Source organism: Mustelus asterias, unplaced genomic scaffold (assembly GCF_964213995.1).
Source record: "Mustelus asterias unplaced genomic scaffold, sMusAst1.hap1.1 HAP1_SCAFFOLD_84, whole genome shotgun sequence".
Taxonomy (NCBI): Eukaryota; Metazoa; Chordata; class Chondrichthyes; order Carcharhiniformes; family Triakidae; genus Mustelus; species Mustelus asterias.
In genome coordinates, this window is record NW_027590138.1 from 1,370,427 (window position 1) to 1,392,442 (window position 22,016).

At 45.3% G+C, this 22,016-nt stretch overlaps 1 pseudogene; it reads left to right on the forward strand.

Moving 5' to 3' along the window:
- The first annotated feature begins 13,723 nt into the window (after positions 1 to 13,723).
- On the forward strand, positions 13,724 to 21,115 carry LOC144483917 (uncharacterized; annotated as a pseudogene).
- Positions 21,116 to 22,016: the final 901 nt, after the last annotated feature.

Genomic DNA, 22,016 nt, shown 5'->3' on the forward strand with positions numbered 1-22,016 from the left:
TTCCGCATTCAGACAATGGGGGAGCTCTGATTGGCTGGAGGACCCGAGTACTGCCGGTCCTCCAGAGTTCCCATTGGTCAATCCCACGCAGACAGACAATGAGGGGCGGAGCCCCACGTGGGGGTGGGCGGGACTTTGTCCTCCAGCCACGCTGAGCTGTTGTCCAATGGGAAAGGCTGGAAGACCCGGACAGACAATGGTCAGTGCGCCGGCTGTGTCCCGGGCCCCGCCCCACACCCGCACATGCGCATTCCCCCAAAACCCGCACATGCGCACTTCTGATTCACTTCCGCTCACTAGCTCTGGCCAATAGGAAGACTTGGAGGACCGGAAAGACCGTGGTCCTCCAGCCAATCAGAGCGCAGGCTTTGTGTGAATGAAGATTGAGCTTCAGACAGACTCAAACTTCCTTCAGTCTCAACCTAAAAGAGGCCAACATCTGTGAGTAAAACACTTTCTTTTCTCATTCTGGGGGTAATTGGAGAATTGCAACAACTGAAGGGAAAGGAAGTGAATCCAGGGAGGGTGCAGACTCAGGAAAGGTTGGCCCAGGTCCCTCTCTCTCTTAAAGAAATTTAAGAGAAACATAGAAGATAGGAGCAGGAGGAAGCCATTTGGCCCTTCGAGCCTGCTCTGCCATTCATTAAGATCATGGATGATCAAGCAACTCAATAGTCTAATCCTGCTTTCTCCCCATAACCTGTGATCCCATTTGCCCCAAGTGCAAAGGATATTTACCAGGCTGATTCAGGGAATGGCGGGACTGATGTATGAGGCGCTTTTGAATACATTCAATGTTTTGGCATCAATTCCTTCCTGTGGTCATGAATTCCACAGGCTCACCACTCTTTGGGTGAAAAAATGTCTCCTCACCTCCGTCCTAAATGGTCTACCCTGAATCCTCAGACTGTGACCCTTGGTTCTGGACTCCCCCACCATCAGAAACATCCTCCCTGCATCTATCCTGTCTCGACCTGTTAGAATTTTATAAGTCTCTGTGAGATCCCCCCTCATTCATCTGAACTCCAACGAAAACCATCCTAACCTCGTCAGTCTCTCCTCATACATCAGTCCCGCCATTCCCTGAATCAGCCTGGTAAATATCCTTTGATCCCTCAGCTTGACACATTTATTTGTCTGTCTAAAAGGATGGTCTTTTTTCTAATGTTCACAATTAAAGGGAAGCTTTCCCCAGGAGATGGCTGACATTTACGTTAATATAGGACAGAGATCTGTCTGGTGTTGTTATCTGGTACCCAGATTAGATATATTATTTATGTTTCTGTAATAAAATACTTTTATTATTATTTCTTGCATTGTAATATAATGCTGGAGCGATGTTATACATTTCCAGTCATAAAGCCCATTACAGCACAGAAGAAATCCATTCGGTAACTCGAGTCCATGCTGACTCTCTGTATAACATTCCAGTCCCATTCCCACTCTCTATCCCCATTCTCCTGAAAGTTTATTTCCTTCAAGTGCCCATCCACTTTCATTTTTAACTAGAATCCATAGATATGGATGGAGATTTACAACTTTTTGGGAATGAAATAGGAAAGAATGTTCCATAGAAACTAGAATTGTCTGTTCTGAATTTCTATCCTATACTGACTGTGATGACTTTTGTAAACTCATTTCACAGGATTTTGAATGAGGAATCACAGGCAAAAATCTCAACCGTCACATCTAGAAAGAGTCATATTCCTTGGGATCTGAATATCTTGTAATATGGAACTGTAGCTACGTTATATATTTCCAGACAACTCTTCCCTCAGAGGGTTGTTAGTCTTTTGGATTTCTCTTCCACAGGAACCAGTTGAGGATGAGGATCATTGAATATATTCCAGTTAGACAGATTTTTGACTGACAAGGGTGTCAAGGGTTATGGGGAACAGACAAGAGGATGGAGCAAAAGCTAATATGTGGGGGGATTTCTTCACTCAAGGATGTGGTAAAGCTTTGGAATTCTCAACCCCTGAGGACAGTGAAACCTCAGTCATTAACTATTTTCAAGAGAGAGATTGATTGGTTTCTAGATATTGAAGATATCAAGGGATATGGGTTTAGTGTGGGGAGAATGATGCTGAGGTAGATGAACAAATTATCTCATTGAATAGTTTAAAAGGCTCAATGGGCCAAATGGCCGACTGCAACTCCTATTTGTTATGGTCTCTGTGTCCAGGACAGGAAGCAGTGAGCATGGATCTGTCAATCAGCCTCAATCAGCACCTTCAGGAGAATTGGGAGGGTGAATATTAGATACAGCAGAGTGAGAATGGAGGGAGAATGTGTGGGATGGAGATTCACAGCTTTTTGGGACTGAAATAGGAAAGAATGTTCCATAGAAACTAGAATTGCCTGTTCTGAATTTCTATCCTGTACTGACACTGATGACTTTTGTAAACTTGTTTCACAGGATATTGAAAGAGGAATCACAGGCCGAAATCTCAAACGTCACGTCTCGATCTGACAGAGTCATATTCCATGGGAGCTGAATATCATCGGACTTTGAATCTCGAAGGAGAAATTATTGTCCAGTTTGTCGATTTGAAAAGAGTTCGACCATCAGTGTGACTGGAAAAGCACAACACACTGCCACACTCGAGTGAGAGTCTTCCAGTGCACTGACTAAAGAGCTTTAACCAGTTACACAGCCTGAATAAATATCACACCATTCACAGCAGGGAGAGACTGTACCCGTGTTCTGTGTGTGGACAAGGCTTCAACTGATTGTCCACCCAAGAGAGAGGTCAGGACACCTGCACCATGGAGAAACCATGGAAATGTGTGGACTGTGGGAAGAGATACAGATCCCATTCTCAGCTGGAAACTCATTGGTGCAGCCACACTGGGGAGAGACCATTCACCTGCTCTCAGTGTGGGGAGGGATTCAGTCATTTATCCAGCCTGCAGTCACACCAGCGAGTTCACACTGGGGAGAGGCCGTTCACCTGCTCTCATTGTGGGAAGGGATTCACTTGTTCATCCCACCTGCGGAGGCACCAGCGAGTTCACACGGAGGAGAGACCATTTACATGTTCTCAGTGTGGGAAGGGATTCACTTGTTCATCCCACCTGCAGACACACCAGCGAGTTCACACTGGGGAGAGGCCATTCAGCTGCTCTCATTGTGGGAAGGGATTCACTCAGTTATCCAACCTGCGGAAACACCAGCGAGTTCACACTGGGGAGACGCCATTCAGCTGCTCTCATTGTGGGGAGGGATTCACTTGTTCATCCAGCCTGCGGAGACACCAGCGAGTTCACACTGGGGAGAGACCATTCACCTGCTCTGATTGTGGCAAGGGATTCAGTCAATCATCCAACCTGGTAAAGCACCAGCGAATTCACACTGGGGACAGGCCATTCACCTGCTCCGTGTGTGGGAAGGGATTCACTCAGTCACCTCACCTGCTGAAACACCAACATGTTCACGAGTGACTGCAAGGACTGAATTTTGCTGTTAATCACATCGAGGTCCGAACCATTTTCATTGGTGTCTGTTTCTGCTGATGTTAATAAACCCTGGCCCAGTTGTAAGATTTGTATTGTGGGTTGTCTTGTCTGAGTCCTGAACTCGTAAATAAAAACAAGAAGTGCTGTAAAAACTCAGCAGGTCTGACTCTCTGGAGAGAGAAACAGAGCTAATCTTTTGACACTGAAGAAGAGTCACATTCAACTGGAAACATTAACTGTTCCTGTCTTTACAGATTCTGTCAGACGTACTGAGATTTTGCAGCAACTTCTGTTTTTAGAATGACGGTGAATGCTGGATACATGAATCAGAGATTGGTGTAAAACTGGGATCTGCTCCTAAATCAAAGTGAAACAGCAGGTTAAAGTTTCCAGTCTGAAAAGTACTCTGGTTATTATACTATATCTACCATTTTAAGGCTGGTTTTAACTCATTTAAAATAAACCTATTTAAAATATATTTGTTAAAGTCAGTATTAAAATACGAGTTGGATGAGTTCACAGGAGCCTGTTAACCACTGGGACAATTATTCAACAAACATTGTCTGTCCAGACAGAGAAGAAGCTGCAGTTTGTTTGCAGGAATTCCCTGTTTTATTGATGTGTGTGTGTTAGACATCAGGATAACTAAAACTACACAAACCTGGACATCAATGGTGATCTGATTGACAGTTACTCTGGGAATCACTCCCACTGTGAAACTTCAGCACTGACACTGCTGAATGTTGTCGGCTCAGGGAGTGGGACCTCCAGGAGTGGACTGTAAAAAAGCTGGGTTTCAGTATCCTGACTAATATATGGTGAGGAACCAGAAAAACCCTTACTGAGGAACTGCCTGGGGTTTTACCAGTGTAGGTTCAGGGGCGAATGATTCCTGACTCCCTGAAATGTCTGATATTGAACCCAGTTTGGAACAAGATTCATTCAGTTTCCAGGAGAATAGAGACAAATATCACCCACAACTGAGAGAGAGAAAAACAGCCACCTTGATCAATGACTTGGATGAAGCCAGAATTGATGATACAAAGAGAGGTAGAAAAGCAAGTTGTGAGGTTATTACAAAAAATCTATAAGGGACACAGATAAGTTACCTGAATGGACAGAAAAATGGCAGATGGAGTATAGTGCAGGAAAGTGGGAGCTTTTCCACTTTGGCAGGAAGAATAGAGAAGCAAAAAATTGTTTAAATGTACAGAAACTGAAGAATACTGCCGTAGAGAGGAATCTGGGTGACCTTGTACATGAATCGTGAAAAAATAGGATGAAGGTACAGCAAGTAAAGGCGGCGGCAAATGGAGTGTTGGACTTTACTGCAAGGGGGTGGAGTTTGAAAAAGGGAACTTGCTGCACCTACACAGGACATTGCTGACATAGCAGCTGGAATACTGTGTACGGTTCTGGTCTCCCGACTGATGGAATGACATGTTTTCATTGGAATGAGTTCAGAGAACGTTCACCAGGCCCATTCCTAAGATGAAGGTGTTGACTTTTGAGGAAAGGTTGTGAAGGTGTAGGGGAGAATTCTCCCATCCCACCCACCACAGGAATCGTAGCAGGCCGGGGGGTGGACCACACAAAGGTCCTTTGACCTCGGGGCAAGTGATGCCGCAGAATCCAACTCGTCTTTTGGGGAAGGGTTGCACCAATACTCATTGGGTTTGGAAGAATGAGCAGTGAACATTCTGAAACATATAAGATTCTCATGGACAGTTGACAGGCGAGAGGCCAAGAGGATGATTCATGAAGGAGTCTTGAACTTGGTGCCACAGATCTACAAGGAAGCCAAGTGTATTCTTTTAGCCCTTACAGACACCAATACTTTATCCTCCGTTTTAGTCAGGTTAGTCAGAGGTTTAGTCAGGTGTGGTGAAAGCTTCAACCAATCATCTGGCCTTTTGGAACATAATTTGCAGTCACAGGGAGATGCCATGGAAATGTGGGGATTGTGGGAAGAACATAAGAACTAGGAGCAGGAGTAGGCCATCGGGCCCCTCGAGCCTCATGGCTGATCTTTTTGTGGACTCAGCACCACTTACACGCCCGCTCACCATAGCCCTTAATTCCTTTACTGTTCAATAATTTATCTATTCTTGCCTTAAAAACATTCAATGAGGTAGCCCCAACTGCTTCACTGGGCAGGGAATTCCACAGATTCACAACCCTTTGTGTGAAGAAGTTCCTCCTCAACTCAGTCCTAAATCTGCTTCCCCTTATTTTGAGGCTATGCCCCCAAGTTCTAGTTTCACCTGCCAGTGGAAACAACTTCCCTGCTTCTATCTTATCTATTCCCTTCATAATCTTATATGTTTCTATAAGATCTCCCCTCATTCTTCTGAATTCCAATGAGCATAGCCCCAATTTACTCAGTCTCTCCTCATAAGCCAACCCTCTCAACTCCAGAATCAACCTCGTGAATCTCCTCTGCACCCCCTCCAGTGCCAGTATATCCTTTCTCAAGTAAGGAGACCAAAACTGTACACAGTACTCCAGGTGTGGCCTCACCAGCACCTTATACAGCTGCAACATAATCTCGCTGTTTTTAAACTCCATCCCTCTCGCAATGAAGGACAAAATTCCATTTGCCTTCTTAATTACCTGTTGCACCTGCAAACCAACTCTTTGAGATTCCTGCACAAGGACACCCCTGTCCCTCTGCACAGCGTAAGAAGTCTCACAACACCAGGTTAAAGTCCAACAGGTTTATTTGGTAGCAAATATCATAAGCTTTCGGAGCACTGCTCCTTCGTCAGATGGAGTGGAAATGTGCTCTCAAACAGTGCAAACAGACAAAATCAAGTTGCAGAATACTGATTAGAATGCGAATCTTCCAGCCAGCCAGGTCTTAAAGGTACAGACAACATGGGTGGAGGGAAAATTAAACACAGGTTAAAGAAATGTGTATTGTCTCCAGACAGAACAGCTAGTGAGATTCTACAAGCCCAGGAGGCAAGCTGTGGGGGTTACTGATAATGTGACATAAATCCAACATCCCGGTTTAGGCCGTCCTCATGTGTGCGGAACTTGGCTATCAGTTTCTGCTCAGCGACTCTGCGCTGTCGTGTGTCGTGAAGGCCGCCTTGGAGAACGCTTACCTGAAGATCCAAGGCTGAATGCCCGTGACTGCTGAAGTGCTGCCCCACAGGAAGAGAACAGTCTTGCCTGGTGATTGTTGAGTGGTGTTCATTCATCCGTTGTTGTAGCGCCTGTATGGTTTCCCCAATGTACCATGCCTCGGGACATCCTTTCCTGCAGCGTATCAGGGAGACAATGTTGGCCGAGTTGCAAGAGTAGGTACCGTGTACCTGGTAGATGGTGTTCTCACGTGAGACGATGGCATCCGTGTCAATGATCCGGCACGTCTTGCAGAGGTTTGTTTGAGGTCATTAGGTTACATTGAAACTTCATATGTTTCATATGAAGCAATTTTTAAAAGCAGTATCTCGGCCTTTTGGCTAAGATGCAAATGAGATCAAGTCTTGGAGGAGGAATTGCTTTCCCTCCTCCAATCAGCTTGGCCTCTGCACAGTAGCACGCTGCAATTTTTTCCCATTTAAATAATAGTCAATTTTGCTGTTATTCCTACCAAAATGGATGACCTCACATTTACCAACATTGTACTCCATCTGCCAGACCCTCGCCCACTCACTTAGATTATCTATGTCCCTTTGCAGACTTTCAGCGTCCTCTGCACACTTTGCTCTTAGTGTCATCTGCAAATTTTGACACACTACACTTGGTCCCCAACTCCAAATCATCGATGTAAATCGTAAACAATTGCGGTCCCAACACTGATCCCTGAGGCACACCACGAGTCACTGATCGCCAACCAGAAAAACACCCATTTACCCCCACTCTTTGCTTTCTGTTAGTTAACCAATCCTCTATCCATGCTAATACATTACCCGTAACACTGTGCACCTTTATCTTATGCAGCAGTCTTTGGTGCGGCACCTTGTCATATGCCTTCTGGAAATCCAGATACACCACATCCACAGGTTCCCCATTGTCCACTGCACATGTAATGTTCTCAAAGAATTCCACCAAATTAGTCAAACATGACCTGCCCTTCATGAACCCATGCTGCGTCTTACCCATGGGACAATTTATATCCAGATGTCTCGCTATTTTTTCCCTGATGATAGATTCAAGCATTTTCCCTCCTACAGAAGTTAAGCGAACCAGCCTATAGTTACCTGCCTTTTGTCTACCTCCTTTTTTAAATGTTTGTGATTTTGTGGAACCTGTTTTTGTTGTCTGAGCTGACTGGAATTAGAGCCAGAGCAGGAGTAATCCAGGAGAATGATTTGGAGGTAAAGCAAAATCCAGCAGATGCTGGAGTTCTGAAAAGAACCGACCTGCTGAGTTTATCCAGCATTTTCTCTATTTATTGTCATGATTTTGGGACCTGGCTTTGAATCCCACCACGTTTCAATAAAAATATTGATGAGCATGAATTAATTGTTGTAAAAACACATCTGGTTCTCTAATTCCCTTCAAGGAAGGAAATCTGCCGCCCTGATCCAGTCGAACCGACATGTGACTGGATTCACAAACAATTCAAGGGCTGACTGGGTAAACAGGGAATGTCACCATCAGAAAAACAGAGCCCCCTGGAGGGCAGAAGGGTTAGGACAGGTTATGGAGGTTAAAACTGTCACCATTGAGAACAACCCAGACTTTAACGGAACAACTGGTCCCAAACACAATCTCTTGTAGTTAGTGTGGCAGGGTGTGGTGAATCAGGTTTAAAAAGAGTCAAATTATATCTGTTTTCTAGTTTGGACAACCACATTTAAATCTGGGACACGGATGAGGATATGAATTGGTGTTTGGTGGTAAGATCTAAATCTGTGTATTACGCCAGGAAGCCTTAAACCCAGAGTGAGAATATTTCAATCCAGGGTTCAAAGTGAACAGCTGTGGATGGTGAATTCACTCTCAAAAGAAAACAAAGTTAATTACAGCACAGGAACACCCCCTTTAGCCCTCCAAGCCTGCACCAACCACGCTGCCTAACTGAACTGAAACCCCCTACCCTTCTGGGGACTATATCCCTCCATTCCCATCCTATTCATGTATTTGTCAAGACGCCCCTTAAAAGTCACTATTGTATCTGCTTCCACTATCTCCCCCGGCAGCGAGTTCCAGGCACCCACCACCCTCTGTGTAAAAAAACTATCAGGTCTCCCCTCAACCTGCGTCGTTCCAGTGAGAACAAACCAAGTTTCTCCAACCTCTCCTCATAGCTAATGCCCTCCATGCCAGGCAACATCCTGGTAGATCTTTTCTGTACCCTCTCCACCCTCTCTAAAGCCTCCACATCTTTCTGGTAGTGTGGCGACCCGAATTGAACACTGTATTCCAAGTGCGGCCTAACTGAGGTTCTATAAAGCTGCAACATGACTTGCCAAAAGGCCCGCAGAAATTATGTCTTGGGAGGAACTACTGGAAGAAAATAAATCATCCTGTACATGGGAGAGACAGAAACTGTGAGGACCATCTCCTCCAATCACAGATTCTGTCTCTCCCGATGTTGCTACATCTGCAGAGACAGAGTCTCAAATTGGAGGAACAGCTTTGCCACCTATTTTGAGAAAAAAAGTTCACTGACTCAGCAGCCTATCGGTGATGTGTGGAGGAGTTGTGTCTTCCTGCTACAGAACTAGTTTCATAGCAGTGTGAGCCTCAAAAGGAATGATCCAACCATCGGCAGACCTTTCCTCATTCTGCTGAACAAGTCTCGATTATTTTTATATATCTCAGGAGGTGGGGTTTACAGCTCAGGAATTTGAGTAAACAGATATTGTGAACGTACTTACAATCACTTGGGTCGTCACATTAGAAATTGAGATACATTCATCCAGGTTCATATTCTAAACTGCTTTTATTTGCAGTTTAACATTCACAGACAACATACAGAATCCCCGGTCAGAGCTGATCTCAGCTGGTGGAGTGAGGTTATTGATGGGTTATCAATGTAAATCCACACACAATGAAGATCAGAATCGGGAGAGATTTTTCCTGCTCCACCGTCTGAACCAGTAAACATCTGATTCAGTTACCTTGTGTCAAATAGTTAGAATTCTCATTTTGGAAAGAGAGTATGGGAGTATTTTTAAAATAAGTTAACAAAAAATATCATTCATAGATTCCAATTTAAAAGATTTAATATATACACAGTCTTCAGTATTTGTGCTATCTTATTCAAAGAAGTAAACTAACAGAAACACAAAAGGTAATGTTACTACGTGACTACATCACTAATAAAGGAGTGACTGAGAATGGAAAACGATGCCCTGGAAACCAAAAAATAGCCCTTAAAAATCAAAGAGTAGCTTTCCAGAAAATCTCAATACAAGCATTGAAAATAAATACTTTGTGCCCTGCAGATGGATCTTTCAGAGAATGAATTGGAGATTTTGCCCAAAGATCAAATTAGAATTGAAGCAAAAGTTCTTAACTTTATTCTAAACAGGTTCCTGTTGAGAGTTCTTCAATTAAGGGGGAAGATCACTGGTGGTGCTTTTAAAAAGTGGCATTGCAGCCCTGAAAATCAGTGACACTACCAGAATATTAAATTCCAGCTAGTTATAGGGTTTGTTAACATCAGCAGAAATAAAATATTGTCAGACTGTCAATACTGAACAGCAGCAAAAACAGCAAAATCCAACCCCTGCAGTCACTTGTGAACTTGTTGATGTCTCAGGAGCCATTGTGACTGAGTGAATTCCTTCCCACACACAGAGCAGTTGAATGGCCTCTCAGTGTGAGTGCGTTGGTGAGCCAGCAGGTTGAAAGACTTTGCGAATCCCTTCCCACACACGGAGCAAGTGAATGGCCTCTCCCCTGTGTGAACTCGCTGGTGAGCAGAGAGGTTGGATGGCCGACTGAATCCCTTCCCACACACGGAGCATGTGAATGGTCTTTCTGCAGTGTGAGTGCGTCGGTGAGCAGTGAGGTTGGATGACTGCCTGAAATTCTTTCCACAGTCAGTGCAGCTGAATGGCTTCTCTTCAGTGTGAATTTTCTGGTGTCTCAGCAGGGTGGGTAAAACTGTGAATCCCTTTCCACACAAAAAGCAAGTAAACGGTCTCTCCCCAGTGTGAATTCGCTGGTGTGCAATGAGGGAGGATGCCTGTCTGAAACTCCGTCCACAGTCAGTGCAGCTGAATGGCTTCTCCTCAATGTGAACTCGCTGGTGTGACAGTAAGTGGGATGACCCAGTGAATCCCTTCCCACAGTCGGAGCAGGTGAACGGCCTCTCCCCAGTATGAACTCGCTGGTGTGACAGCAGGTGGAATGACTGAGTGAATCCCTTCCCACACACGGAGCAGATGAATGGTCTCTCCCCGGTGTGAGTGCGTTGGTGCACAGTGAGTGCTGAAGAATGCCTGAACCTCTTCCCACAGGAGGTGCAGGTGAATGGCTTTTCCTCAGTGTGAATTCTCTGGTGAGACCAAAGGCCAGATGACTGAATGAATCCCTCCCCACAGACAGAACAGGTGAACGGTCTCTCACCAGTGTGACTGCGCCGATGGTTTTCCAGCAGAGAAGGGTAACTGAATCCTTTCCCACAGTCCCCACATTTCCACGGTTTCTCCATGGTGCTGGTGTCCTTATGTTTCTCCAGGTTAAACGATCAGTTGAAGCCTCATCCACACACAGAACACGTGTACAGTTTCTCCTTGCTGTGAATGGTGTGATGTTTTTTAAGGCTGCGTAACTGGATAAAGCTCTTTCCACAGTCAACTCACTGAAACACTCTCACTCAGGTGTGCGTGTATCTTGGTGCTTTTTCAGTCACACTGATGTTTGAAATCTTCTCCTCCAGACAGAAGACAAACATTTCTCCTTCCACGTTCAAAGTCTGAGGATATTTAAGTCCAAGTGAATCGAGACTCTGTCTGATTTTGATGTGATGTTTCTTCACCTCACCTGTAAAAGGAGTTTACAAAATTAATCACTGTCAGTCCAGGATAGAAATTTTGAACAGGCAATTCTAATTCTCTGGAACATTTCTTCCTCTCTTGTTCCCCAAATCAATAAATTCCTGTCCCACACACTCTCCCTCCTCCCTGGTTTGAAATCCAAACCCATCTCACCATTTCTTTCCTCCACTCCCAGTTTGCTCCCTCCCTCTCCTCTGTCTGGGTTCAGTTCTGATGTGGAGATGCCGGCGTTGGACTGGGGTGAACATAGTAAGAGTTTTAACACCAGGTTAAAGTCCAACAGGTTTATTTGGTAGCAAACACCTAATGGTAGCTAATGGTGTTTGCTACCAAATAAACCTGTTGGACTTTAACCTGGTGTTGTTAAAACTCTTACTGGGTTCAGTTCTCCAGCTGCTGTCTGCAGACTGACAATAAAACCAATGGGTCTTATTGGGGGTGTTGGGGCCTCCAGAGGGTGTTTGTGAATCCTCCCCGCCCACCTCCCAGGGTTTCCTTCCTTCCCAGAGATCAGAGTCCTCATTGATTTGAGGCCAAAGTGTAACCTCTTATTTATTGTCCCTCTCCCCCATCCTCTGATGTGAACCATCCTCCAGTGGCTGAGCCAGGATGGGGCCGTTAACCTGGGCCTGTTCCCGGGAGGGAGGGAGGGAGAAGCCCCGCAGCTGCAAACCAGGGAGCTGACAATGATTCTGAAGGGTTTGCGGATCCACAAAGTGTTTCCAAATCCTCCCAGCCACCGCCTAACGCTGACTCCGCTTCTCCGGGACAAACAAGCGCCAAGGACAGCAATGACACTGCGCATGCTCCACATCACAATGCCCGGGGACTGATTGACGGCAGCTCCGGACCAATAGGAAGAGGGGGCGGGGCTGGAGGACCGAGCGGGAGCGGCTGGTCCTCCAACCAATCGGAATGAATGAGGGGCGGGACCTGAAGCATGCGCAGTGCGGGTGAACCAAATAACCCTGTTGGACTTTAACCTGGTGTTGTTTGACTTCTTACTGTGTTTACCCGAGTCCAACGCCGGCATTTCCACATCAGTGCGGGTAATGGCAGACGGCCGGTTTTAGTTTGGAAGCGAGATCAATGAAGGGAAAGAAATGACTGGCAATTGGGAGGTTTTAAAAGTGTGATATCAAGAGTCCAGGGGCAGTATATTCCTGTTAAGATGCAGGGAAAGAATGGTAAATTTAGGGTTCCCTGGCAGACAAGGGACATTGAGGCTCTGGTCAGGTAAAACAAGGAAGCATACATTGGGTTTAGGCAATCGGGGACAAGTGAATCACTCTGACTATAAAAAGTGTAAGAAAATACTGAAGAGGGAAATCAGGAGGACAAAAAGAGGGTCTGATATGGATCTGGCAGGTAAGATTAAAGAAAATTCCAAGAGGTTCTATAGCTATATTAAGAGTAAAAGGGTGGCTAGAGAGAGAATAGATCCCCTTAAAAATCAGTATGGCCATCTGTGTGTGGAGCCACAGGAGATGGGTGAGATTTTTAATGAATACTTCTCCTCTGTGTTGACTGCGGAGAGCACCATGGGTGCGAAAGAAATAAGGGAAACAAGTGGTGATGTCTTGGGCACACGCATGTTACTTGGGAGGTGGTATCTGCAGCCTTATAAAAGCAAATTACTGCGGATGCTGGAATCTGAAACCAAGAGAGAAAATGCTGGAAAATCTCAGCAGGTCTGGCAGCATCTGTAAGGAGAGAAAAGAGCTGATGTTTCTTGTCTAGATGACCCTTTGTCAAAGCTCGGAAACATCAGTTCTTTTCTCTCCATGCAGATGCTGCCAGACCTGCTGAGAATGGGGAGAGAGTGTGTGGGATGGAGATTTACAGCTTCTGGGGAATGAGAGAGGAAAGAATGTTCCATAGAAATTGTCTGTTCTGAATTTCTATCCTGTACTGACACTGATGACTTTTGGAAACTCATTTTACAGGATATTGAAAGAGGAATCACAGGCTGAAATCTCAAACGTCACGCCTCGATCTGACAGAGTCTTATTTCTTGGGAGCTGAATATCATCGAACTTTGAATCCAGAAGGAGAAATGATTGTCCAGTCTGTCGATTTGAAAAGATTTGAATTGTCAGTGTGAGTGAAAATGCATCAACACACTGCCACACTCGAGTGAGAGTGTTCTAATGCACTGACTAAAGAGCTTTAACCAGTTACACAGTCTGAATAAATATCACACCATTCACAGCGGGTGGAGACTATAATCTTGTTCTGTGTGTGGACGAAGTTTCAACTAATTGTCCACCCAAGAGAGAGGTAAGGACACCTGCACCATGGAGAAACCATGGAAATGTGTGGACTGTGGGAAGAGATACAGAGCCCCATCTCTGCTGGAAGCTCATTGGCGCAGCCACACTGGGGAGAGACCATTCACGTGCTCTCAGTGTGGGAAGGGATTCATTCAGTTATCCAGCCTGCGGACACACGAGCGAGTTCACACTGGGGAGAGGCCATTCACCTGCTCTGAATGTGGGAAGGGATTCATGCAGTCATCCCACCTGCAGACACACCAGCGAGTTCACACTGGGGAGAGGCCATTCACCTGCTCTCAGTGTGGGAAGGGATTCATTCAGTTATCCAGCCTGCAGAGACACCAGCGAGTTCACACTGGAGAGAGGCCGTTCACCTGCTCTCAGTGTGGGAAGGGATTCACTCAGTTATCCAGCCTGCGGACACACCAGCGAGTTCACACTGGCGAGAGGCTGTTCACCTGCTCTCATTGTGGGGAGGGATTCACTTGTTCATCTAACCTGCGGACACACCAGCGGGTTCACACTGGAGAGAGGCCGTTCACCTGCTCTCAGTGTGGGAAGAGATTCACTCAGTTATCCAGCCTGCAGAGACACCAGCGAGTTCACACTGGCGAGAGGCCGTTTACCTGCCCTCAGTGTGGGAAGGGTTTCAGCGTTTCATCCCGGCTGCTGAGACACCAGCAAGTTCACGAGTGATTCCAGGGGTTGGATTCTGCTGTTATTGTTTCTGCTCTCAGTTGCATCCAGGACTGCATTTTGTTCATTCTCACAGTTGGTCAATGGGAAGGGTCAGAGGGTTTATTTGTGCTGGACTGGCCGGTCTCAGTCTCCAGTGGGCTTTTTGCGAATACCTGGTTTCAAATATCACAAGGATAACAGAGAGACAGGGTGTTAGGAAGTTTAGAGATATTTAGTCAGAAGAAAACAGAGGTTGGCAGTGCAAAGGTACAGTTCTGAATGGAGGGCTGTGACAAGTGACGTTCCTCAGCGATCAGTGCTGGGACTTTTGCTGTTTGTGATATATATAAATGATTTGGAGGAAAATGTAACTGGTTTGATTGGTAAGTTTGTGGACGACACAAAGGTTGGTGGATTTGCGGATAGCGATGGGGACCGGCAGAGGATACAGCAGGATATAGATCAGTTGGAGACTTGGGCGGAGAGATGGCAGATGAAGTTTAATCCGGACAAATGTGAGGTAATGCATTTTGGAAGGTCTAATACAGATGGGAAATATACAGTTATTGGCAGAACCCTTAAGAGTATTGATAGGCAGAGGGATCTGGGTGTACAGGTACACAGGTCATTGAAAGTGGCAATGCAGGTGGAGAAGGTAGTCAAGAAGGCATACGGCATGCTTGCCTTCATCGGCCGGGGCATTGAGTTTAAAAATTGGTAAGTCATGTTGCAGCTTTATAGAACCTTAGTTAGACCGCACTTGGAATCTAGTGTTCAATTCTGGTCACCACACTACCAGAAGGATGTGGAGGCTTTGGAGAGGGTACGGAAAATATTTATCAGGATGTTGTCTGGTGTGGAGGGCATTAGCTATGAGGAGAGGTTGGAGAAACTTGGTTTGTTCTCACTGGAACGACAGAGGTTGAGGGGGGCGACCTGATAGAAGTCTACAAGATTATGAGGGACATGGACAGAGTGGATAATCTGAAGCTTTTTCCCAGGTTGGAAGAGTCAATTACTAGGGGGCATAGGTTTAAGGTGCGAGGGGCAAGGTTTAAAGGAGATGTACCAGGCAGGTTTTTTACACAGAGGGTGGTGGGTGCCTGGAACTCGTTGCCGGGGAAGGTAGTGGAAGCAGATACGATAGTGACTTTTAAGATGTGTCTTGACAAATATATGAAATGCATAGGAATAGAGGGATATGGTCCCCGTAAAGGTAGGGGGTTTTAGTTCAGACGGGCAGCATGGTTGCTACAGGCTTGGAGGGCCAAAGGGCTTGTTTCTGTGCTGTAATTTTCTTTGTTCTTCGTTCTGTTTGGAACATCCCAAATGCCCATCCAATTTCCTTTTTAATTGTTTATTGTCTCCACTTCCTCCACCCTCATAGACAGCGAGTTTCAGGTCATTACCATTCACTGCATCAGAATATTCTTCCTCACATCTCCCCCCCCACCCTCCCCCCCCTCCCCCCCCCCCACTCCTTCCCCACTCCTCCCCTTGCATCTCTGACCCAAAACCATAAATCTGTGTCCCCCCCTAGTCCTTGTCCCATCAGCTAATAGGAACAGCTTTTCTTTGTCCACCTTATCTAAACCTGTCAGAATCTTGTCCACCTCTATCAAATCTCCCCTCAACCTCCTTTTCTCCAAGAGGAACAACCCCAGCCTGACATTGACAATAAAGAACAAACTAACAGAATATGTTAATACCTGAAATCAAATGTGAATGTTTAATTTCTGTTTTAAAGATATTGTGAATATATTGTCCTGGACAATAAAGGAATTGGAATAACTCACCTTGGGTGTGGTTGAATGGAATGTATCAATCTGGTATCCACCTACAGTCTAGTGAAAGTCTGGAATGTGTAGCTGGAAGTCCCTCCCTAACAGCACTGTGGGTGTACTTACACCTCAGGCATTGCAGCAGTTCAAGAAGGCACCCTTGGGGTTGGGGTTGACCATGGCCAAGGCAGCTACATACAGCCACATATTCTGTTATAATTGAAGGACTGCAGATTGAATGTGAGGCATTGTGGGACTGGACTATCTTGACCACATTCCTGTGACTGCCGGAAACTCATGTGTCTATTTTAAAGAACAAAGAACAATACAGCACAGGAACAGGCACTTCGGCCCTCCAAGCCTGCGCTGATCATGTGTTACTAACTAGACCATCCGTTTGTATCCCTCTATTCCCAGTCTGTTCATGTGGTTATCTAGATAAGTCTTAAATGATCCTCGCGTGTCTGCCTCAACCACCTTGCTTGGTAGTGCATTCCAGGCCCCCACCACCCTCTGTGTAAAATACGTCCCCCGCATATCTGTATTGAACCTTGCCCCCCTTACTTTAACTTGTGACCCCTTGTGTTTGTCATTTCTGACCTGGGAAAAAGCTTCCAACTGTTCACCCTATCTATGCCCTTCATAATTTTATAAACTTCTATAAGGTCGCCCCCTCAACTTCCGTCTTTCCAGGGAGAACAACCCTAGTTTACTCAATCTCTCCTCATAGCTAATACCCTCCATATTTGGCAACATCCTGGTAAACCTTTTCTGCACTCTCTCCAAAGCCTCCACATCCTTCTGGTAGTGCGGCGACCAGAACTGGACACAGTATTCCAAATGTGGCCTAACCAACGTTCTATGTAACTGCAACATCATATGCCAACTTTTATACTCTATGCCCCAATAAAGGCAAGCATGCCATATGCCTTCTTCACCCCCCTTTCCACGTGTGCTGCCACCTTTAAGGATCGTGGACTTGCGCACCCAGATCCCTCTTGTGTGTCTATACTCCTGATGGTTCTGCCATTTATTGTATAGCTCCCCCCTGCATTAGATCTACCAAAATGCATCACTTCGCATTTATCTGGATTAAGTTCCATCTGCCATTTCTCCGCCCAATTTTCCAGCCTATCTATATCCTGCTGTATTCTCTGACAATGTTCATCACAATCCACAACTCCAGCAATCATTATGTTGTCCGCAAACTTACTAATCAGATGAGCTACATCTTCTTCCAAATCATTTATATATATCACAAACAGCAGAGATCCCAGTACAGAGCCGTGCGGAACATCACTAGTCACAGATCTCCAATCAGAACAAGACCCCTCCACTGCTACCCTCTGTCTTCTATGGCCAAGCCAGTTCTGTACTCATGTAGTGAGTTCACCTTTGATCCCGTGAGATTTAACCTTTTGCACCACCTGCCATGAGGGACCTTGTCAAATGCTTCACTAAAATCCATGGAGACGACATCCACGGCCCTTCCCTTGTCAATCATTTTTGTCACCTCCTCAAAAAACGCAACCAAATTTGTGAGGCATGACCTCCCTTGTACAAAACCATGTTGTCTATCCCTAATGAGATTATTCAGTTCTAAATGTGTATAGATCCTATCTCTAAGAATCTTCTCCAACAATTTCCCTACCACGGACGTCAAGTTCACTGGCCTATAATTACCCGGGTTATCCTTGCTACCCTTCTTAAATAACGGGACCACATTTGCTATCCTCCAATCCTCTGGGACCTCACCTGTGTCCAATGAAGAAACAAAGATTTTTGTGAGAGGCCCAAAAATTTCATCTCTTGTCTCTCAGTAACTGGAAACTTGATAAGGTGCCCCATGCAAGGCTTATTGAGAAAGTGAGGGGGCATGGGATCCAAGGGGACATTGCTTTGTGGATCCAGAACTGGCTTGCCCACAGAAGGCAAAGAGTGGTTATAGACGGGTCATATTCTGCAGGGAGGTCGGTCACCAGTGGAGTGCCCCAGGGATCTGTTCTGGGAACCTTACTCTTTGTGATTTTTATAAATGACCTGGATGAGGAAGTGGAGGGATGGGTTGGTAAGTTTGCTGATGACACAAAGGTTTGAGGTGTTGTGGATAGTGTGGAGGGATGTCAGAAGTTGCAGCGAGACATTGATAGGATGCAAGACTGGGTGGAGAAGTGGCAGATGGCGTTCAACCCAGATAAGTGTGAGGTAGTTCATATTGGCAGGTCAAATAGGATGGCGGAATATAATATTAATGGTAGGACTCTTGGCAGAGTGGAAGATCAGAAAGATCTTGGGGTCCGAGTTCATAGGACGCTCAAAGCAGCTGTGCAGGTTGAGGCTGTGGTTAAGAAGGCGTATGGTGTACTGGCCTTCATCAATCGAGGAATTGAGCTTAAGAGTCGTGAGATAATGTTGCAACTATATAAGACCCTGGTCAGACCACACTTGGAGTACTGTGCTCAGTTCTGGTCGCCTCATTACAGAAGGATGTGGAAATCATAGAAAGGGTGCAGAGGAGATTTACAAGGATGTTGCCTGGGTTGGGGAGCATGCCTTATGAGGATAGGTTGAGTGAGCTCAGTCTTTTCTCCTTGGAGAGACGAAGGATGAGGGGTGACCTGATAGAGGTGTATAAGATGTTGAGAGGTATTGATCGAGTGGATAGTCAGAGGCTTTTTCCCAGGGCTGAAATGGTTGCCACAAGAGGACACAGGTTTAAGGTGCTGGGGAGTAGGTACAGAGGAGATGTCAGGGGTAAGTTTTTCACTCAGAGGGTGGTGGGTGGTGGAGGCAGATTCGATAGGGTCTTTTAAGAGACTTTTAGATAAGTACATGGAACTTAGTAAGATAGAGGGTTATAGGTAAGCCTAGTAATCGCTAAGGTAGGGACATGTTCGGCACAACTTTGTGGGCTGAAGGGCCGGTATTGTGCTGTAGTTTTTCTATGATTCTATGGAAGTTCCTTCCTAACAGCACTGTGGGTGTACGTACACCTCAGGCATTGCAGCAGTTCAAGAAGGCACACTTGGGGTTGGGGTTGACCATGGCCAAGGCAGCTACATACAGCCACATATTCTGTTATAATTGAAGGACTGCAGATTGAATGTGAGGCATTGTGGGACTGGACTATCTTGACCATATTCCTGAGACTGCCCGGAAACTCATGTGTCTATTTTAGTTTATAATTGAGGATTTCTGGGAATAAGTTAAATGCGGAAATATTAACCATAGCCTGGAGGAATTTGGAATAACTGAGAATTTTATCCCCAGATAAAGAACAAAGATTTTGCCGGTGTTTGGGTGTAACGTGTTTGGGATTTTAAATCAACAAAGATGTTGTCTCTAAAATCAGTCCTTGTAAGTTGGCTTAAAAAAGGTTAAGTTATAATGAAGGATCTTGTATCTTATTTTAATCAAGGAGTTGTGAGCTTGTCGTGCTCTGTCGCTTTAAGAAGCTATAGCTGCGAGAGAGAATGCTGCGGATTCATTGTTTAAAATTTACGAGCTGTGAGAATCTGTGTGTTTTGTTTGTTTTATGTGGATGTTTGTAGATGTGTTTTATCATTGTTTTGGGCTACATTTGTTCAGGTTTATCTTTCTGGGGAATTAACCTTGTCTTGAGTCTTTAATTAAAGGCATTTTTGGAAGTTTAAAAACAGGATCACAAGAACGCTTAAGTAATTAATTTTGGTCATTGTTGTTGTAAAGCATATGCTAAGTTTCTCTGTTTGTGTATGGATGATATTTGTAGGTTGAATGCTTCAAGCTTTGAGGTTTTCTGTCTGTGATTTAAATCAAACAGATTTTTAAAAAAGGAAGTGTGATCAATAAAACTTTTTTTGTTCAGAAGTTATGAACCTGGAGCCATATTTACTGGCCAGAGACAGGATTCCAGGATATTTTACTAAACATCTGGGAATTTTAATCCGGATACAATTCACCCATGTGAGAATGAGAGTTTTAATTTGTAATGGTTATTTAAAATTTGACACATGTGAAATGGTTCTGACCAATCCTGTGTTGGATTGATCTTGGGTTAAACTTCCTGTCAGGTCCAAAGATTTATTCCTGACACAAGTCACACAAAGGAAAGGAAAATTCTGGAATTGGATACTGAAGAAAAGAGTTTAAAAAGAGAGAGTATTAAATAGAAATGATTCCCAGACCATGTGGTCATTAGATTAAAACAAAGGAAGGGTGCTGACGTCCATTTGAGAACTTTTAATCCGCCCCATTTCTAACTAAGGGAGTCGATGTACAAAGAAAGCCCAAGAAAGACCCCCCCCCCAAGGGGGGTCTGGAAAGCATCATGATGGGGCACCTGTCCATGAGATGATCACAAAGCCCCATAATGCCCAGATACTAATTTTATTGAACCTATAATGTATGTAATCTATCGCCATTCTGATTGGATTGTGTCCAGCCCGGATGCGCTGAGTAACTGGATAAGAATTGATGATATTCTTTGTTGGGTGGAGTTGTACATGGTCAGCCCCTGTGGCTTCTCCCCGCTGGCGTAACTCAATAAACTGTTTGTCAATTGAATCAGGCACAACACACTGGGAAGAGATACAAAGTGCCCTCTCCACTGGAAGCTCATCGGCACAGCCACACTGGGGAGAGGCCGTTCGCCTGCTGGGTGTGTGGGAAGGGATTCACTGATTCATCCACTCTGCAGAGACACCAGCAAGTTCACACTGGTGAGAGTGCATTCACCTGCTGTCAGTGTGGGAAGGGATTTACTCGGATATGAAGCCTGCAGACACACCAGCGAGATCACACAGGGGAGAGACCATACAGCTGCTTTCAATGTGGGAAGGGATTCAGTAAGTCATCCAACCTACAGAAACACCAGCGAGTTCACACAGGAGAGCGGCCATTCAACTGCTCTGCATGTGGGAAAAGATTCACTCAGTTATCGAATCTGCTGAGACACCAGCGAGTTCAGAAGTGAATATGGGGATGAGAGTCTGCTGTTATTGTTTCTGCTCTCAATTACATCCAGGACTGCATTTTGTTCAGTCTCACAGTTGGTCATTGGGGAGGGTCGGAGGGTTTCTTTCTGCTGGACTGGCCGGTCTCACAACTTTGCCTCCAGTGGGCTGATGCTCTTTGAGTCATGTTGCAAATACCTGATTTCAAATTTCACAAGAATGACAGAGTGACCGGGTGTGAGGAAGTTCAGAGATATTTAGTCAGCATTTATTTTTGAAATGCCCCAAACGCTCATCCAATTTCCTTTGTAATTGTTTATTGTCTCCACTTCCTCCACCCTCGTAGGCAGCGAGTTCCAGGTCATTACCATTCGCTGCATCAAAATAATCCCATCATAATTCCACCTCCCCCAATTGTAAACCTTGCCCTGCCGTATGGCCCTATCCCTCTCCATTGCAATAACGAAAGACACCGAATTGTGGTCACTATCTCCAAAGTGCTCTCCCACAAACAAACCGAACACTTGGTACTGGGTAATGAAACGGGCCAAGTCCAATGTGGCCCCACCTCTTGTCGGCCTATCCACATATTGTGTCAGGAAACCCTCCTGCACACAGTACAAAAACTGCCCCATCCGAACTATTTGACCTATAAAGGTTCCAATCAATATTTGGAAAGTTAAAGTCACCCATGACAACTACCTTGTGACCTCCACACCTATCCATAATCTGCTTTGCAATTTCTTCCTCCACATCTCTATTACTATTTGGGGGCCTATAGAAAACTCCTAACAACGTGACCGCTCCTTTCCTATTTCTAACTTCAGCCCATATTACCTCAGTAGGCAGATCCCCCTCGAACTGTCTTTCTGCAGCCGTTAAACTATCCTTGATTAATAATGCTACTCCTCCACCTCTTTT